The following is a 4893-nucleotide window of genomic DNA, read 5'->3' as shown; positions in this document are numbered from 1 at the left end:
GGACCGCGAGCAGCCGGAAGCCGCGCGAGGGGCGGTGCGCATGCGCCTGACGCCAGCGTGTGGTTGCCAGGCGACGCGCTGGAGTGGGCGGGGCCCGGGGCTCTAGAGCCGCTGCGGGCGGGAAGCTCCGAATGGGGGAGCGGGGGCTGGTGCGGGCAGAGGCACTGAGGTGGCGTCGGGGAGGAGCTGGCGGGTGGCCAGAAGTCCCAAAGAGAGCCGAGGTGTTAAGCTCGGCGCGGTTTCGGGGCCGGAGGTGCTGTACCAAAATCATCGTTCTTCGCCAGGAATTGATGCCAAATGGCGGAAGGAGAAATGTGAAATAACCCAAGGAACTGATAAGGCTAACAGAATATGGACGGCATGCAGACATACTGACCCTGAAGAGTCAGTGTCATGAAACTAGGGTAAGGAAAACATTTGCAGACCCACTAATTCCTGAGACAAACTACCCAAAAGTAACCTGTCCTCACTGTAACGTAACCATGGTAATAAAAGTCACTCCCCTTGAAGCAGAAACTTTGAGAAGTCAGCCCTCCACAATCTCTGGAGCATGCACACTGTACATAATACTACGTAAGGAGTTACAGCCAATCATGTACAATGACTAACTTCACTGTTGAACTGTATGTAAACCTCCTAAAACCAGGAAAAGGTGTGTTAGCTTTGTGGATTGTCCACCCAGCACCCATCTCTGTGCAGATATGAAATAAACAAGTATCTTGACTCAGGGCGTTAGTTGGGTTTTGCATCACTGGGTGAAGAACTCTCATTTTGGGACAACAGAAGTGCTTATAAATTAATGGCCACAGCCAGCACCTATGCTTGGTCACACCAGAGGGAGGTTGCTGTTGGTGTACTCTAAGGTTTCATTTGTGACACTTGATAGAATGAAAAAGAATTCTAGCATGTACGCTGGTCTGCAAAATCACAGTGTGGTTTTGCTTGGGATTTTTTTTGAGGTTTTTTTTTGTGTGTTGTTTTGTTTCTTTTTTTTCTTGAGATTTCTCAGTCTATACCATGGCAAACCATTTCATGACCTGGCTGAAAGTTGCAGTGTCTGGCGGGTATTGCAATTGTAGCTGTCTAAGCAGCATTCAAGGCTGTGTTAAATCTAGGCTGACAATTTCAGCTCCTGGGTAAATTTCTGTTGCTGGAATTTCTAGAGGCACCTGCAGAGCATTCTTGGGGTTTTCCCCCACAGCCCTATTTCAGTATGATAATTTTCAAACCTTCACCTCACAGGCTTCTGTTTCTTAAGTGTGCTTTGGTCTCTGATGAGCACAATGCTTTTCAATTTCTAACTATAAATGTGATTTCCTTTGTCACTTTTGTGCCTTGCTCCAGAAACAGGTATATCATAGTATGCCTAATAGCTTTTAAACCTGACAATATTGAATGTATCGCATATGTTGACATCTACTCCTGTTATCCTAAATCTGGGTTCTTCACTCAGTGTGCAAGAGCCAATCCACATACAGAGTTGAGATATTTGTTTATTGCATGTCTGCAAGGAAGTGTTCACTTGACCACTTAATGTATGCATTTCATATAAATGTGTGTATACATATATGTCATATGTTTTCAAGTTGGGGTTTTTTTTGCCTTTCATTGACTGCTGGTTCTTGCTATGATGAAAGAGTCTCCAAAGGAATGAGAGCTTTAAAGTTTTCAGTGTGTCACGATGCAGACCACAAAGTTGTAGCCATGCTTCTGTGGCCTGCTTTCTGGCTGCTGAATACAGGGGGAGTGGCTTATTGCCTGTTAAATTTTTGTCACAGTATCAAATTATTGATTATTTTTGCCACTGAAATCTATCTAGGCACTTCTGAAATGTTTTTATTTTGTCCTCATGCCATTAGTTCCTAAAGCTTAGTAGCAATTCGGGACTATAACAGGTTTCAGATTAGACCTCACAGCAACACAAGCTTGGATCTTGTGTAGCTCTCTCTTGTGGAGAGCAGGTAACACACCACTTTCAGTCTATGAGTTAGAAGCTGAGGTAGTGCTACTTTTATTCACTTTCTTGTTGCAGCTGCTGAAATAATGACCCATTTCCAATAGATAAAAATCCAAAGACAAGTGAGCTCAAAAATCATAGTATGTTTCAGTGTTATTTCAGCATGAACACTGCTTCTTACTGCAAAAGCAATTGGGTCATGCGCTTATGCGCAGCTCATTAAGTACCATTCAGACAAGAAACTGCCAGAACCAAATGCTTGAACTCCAGAGAGTGGTCTACATAAGCAAGCAAGAAGCAAATCTACATCTATTCATACCCTAGCTGAAAGGAAATGGACAAAAAATGTATGTAGCTTGTCTTCTGTAAAGCCTTTTGTAACAGCAGGTAAAGCTGCAGTGTGAGCTGTAGGTCCTAAGAGATATCAAAGCAAAAAACAGGGTTTCAGACCTCAGTTTTGCTCCTCCATAGTTTCTCATTGGAAAGGTATGTCTTATAGGCTGAGAATTAGTGTATTGTCTGTATAAAAAAGTGTTTTATTTCAGTAATGCTTTTGTTTGTATCAAGATGGTTTCACTTAACGGGTATATGGAAACAAGGACCTGACTGAAGGAAGATACTTTCTGAAAGAGCAAAGATTTTATCCACTGTCTTATATTCAAATGTGTCAAGTTAAGGGAATTGCACTGTCTTCTTATTAAAAGATTGGCCTAATCTCAGGCCTTTGATCTGCAAGTCATATATTTAATTGCAAAAGTAATAGATTATGAAGTTTAAGCAGTGAAAAGAGGATTAAAAATCATACAAGCACTTCACAGAATCACAGAATAGCCAGGGTTGGAAGGGACCTCTGGAGATCATCTAGTCCAACCTTCTGCTAAAGCAGGTTCACCCAGAGCAGTTTGCATAGAATCATGTCCAGGCAGGTTTTGAATGTCTCCAGGGAAGGGCAGACTTTTCCATCGCTTTGCCACCCTCACAGTAAAGACTTTTTCCTCCTGTGTTACACTTTGTGCCCATTGCCCCTTGTCCTGTCACTGGGCATCACTGAAAAGAGCCTGGCCCCATCCTCTTGACACTTGCCCTTAAGGTATTTGTAGACATTGATGAGATCCACTCTCAGTCTTCTCTGCTCCAGGCTAAACAGGCCCAGCTCTCTCAGCCTTTCCTCATAAGGAAGATGCTTCAGTCCCCTAATCATCTTTGTAGCCCTCCGCTGGACCCTCTCCAGTAGTTCCCCATCTGTCTTGAACTAGGAGCCCAGAACTGGACACAGCACCCCAGATGCAGCCTCACCAGGGCAGAGTAGAGGGGGAGGATCATCTCCCTGGACCTACTGGCCATGCTTCTCCTACTGCATGCCAGGATCCCAGTGGCCGTTTTGGCCACCAGGGCACACTGCTGGCTCTTGGGCACCTTGCTGTGCTCCAGCACTCCAGGTCCTTCTCCGCAAAGTTGCCTTTCAGCAGGTCAGCCCCAGCCTGTGCTGGTGCGTGGGGTTGTTCCTCCCCAGGTGCAGCACCCTACATGTGCCTTTGTTGAACTTCATCAGGTTCCTCTCTGCTCAGTTCTCTGGCCTGTCCAGGTCTCACTGAACGGCAGTGCAGCCTGCTGGGGTATCAGCCCCTGCTCCCAGTTTTGTATCATCAGCAACTTGCTGAGGGGACACTCTGTCCCTTCATCCAGGTCATTGATGAATAAGTTGAACAGGACTTGATCCAATACTGACCCCTGGGGAATGCCATGAAGTTCAGGCCTTCAGCTGGGCTCTGTGCTGCTGATCACAACCCTCTGAGCTCAGCCATTCAATCAGTTCTCAGTCTACCGCACTTCAAACGGTACATGTTCTAAAGGTTTGCAGCAGGTGAAAATGGAGAGGGTGGAGGAGATGTACATCCTTACCAGCTGGAGGAAACCTGTTGGGGTGCTTTGGCTGTTAACACAGGCTGTTGTTCCACTATGCCTTACTGTCAGGAAGCAGCAGAAGGGAATAGCAGCAGACCGGGTGGAGGAACAGCGTATGCAGAGTGTGATTTGTATCCATGTGCAGTGGTGTTAAGTTTGAAGAAGGAGGAGGTGGCAGCTGCCACCACAACCAGCTAACTTCTGGACATACCTCTTGGTTGGTGAATGGTTCAGCCATAGGTCTAAGGTCTCAGTTCTACTCTTCTTTGATCTCATGATAAACCAAATCTGTTGGTGCCTCTGAATACACCCCTGTGCTGCCCATGCTCTTGGTGGGCCCCTGACATGGACTGATGAGGTGCTGTTGCAGCCACTCCTGTCCATACTCCTTGCTCCTCTGGGACGGGGTAGTTACACTTGCAAGTATAGGTGGCATCCAAACCCAGCTAAACAGAAAATGGATGCCAGGTTCCTGTACCTTCTGTATTACAGGGAGGGGAGGTATTTGGTTGCAGGGGCAGGAGATAGAGGAAGATGAAATTACTTGTAGGAGGCATGGACAGCAAGGCTGCTGAAACACAGACTGTCTGGCTAAGGGCAAGATCTCCAGGAGAGTTCTCCTCCCTACACAGCTATCACAAGTCCAAACTTGCATGGAATAAAATGCTACTATACATGCTGCATGAGTGAAATTCAGGAGCCCAAAGCCTACAGGGAGGGCCTGGAGGGGTAGAAAGGGTGAGGACATAGAGCTCTATCACTGCCTGTTTTTTTCCCCAGGCTGATGCCATGCAGGAACAGCCAAGAGTTGCAGGAACGTGCTAGCCCAGCATGTGTGGCTCTGAGTTTGCTCTCCCTGGTCCCTCATTCACCTGCCCCAGTGGAGGAAGTGGTCCTCATCTGTGGCTGTTTCTGTGTTCCTCCTTGTCCTGAGGGGCAGAGCAAAGAGGTTGGAGGAGTGCTTGAAGCCATCTTTGCCATCAGTCTTCATGACCTGGTCAAACCACAGTCTTTTACAGTTTACAGCAGGA

The sequence above is a fragment of the Falco biarmicus genome, chromosome Z (genome assembly GCF_023638135.1).
Source record: "Falco biarmicus isolate bFalBia1 chromosome Z, bFalBia1.pri, whole genome shotgun sequence".
Taxonomy (NCBI): domain Eukaryota; kingdom Metazoa; phylum Chordata; class Aves; order Falconiformes; family Falconidae; genus Falco; species Falco biarmicus.
Note: the sequence above shows the minus strand (reverse complement) of the source record.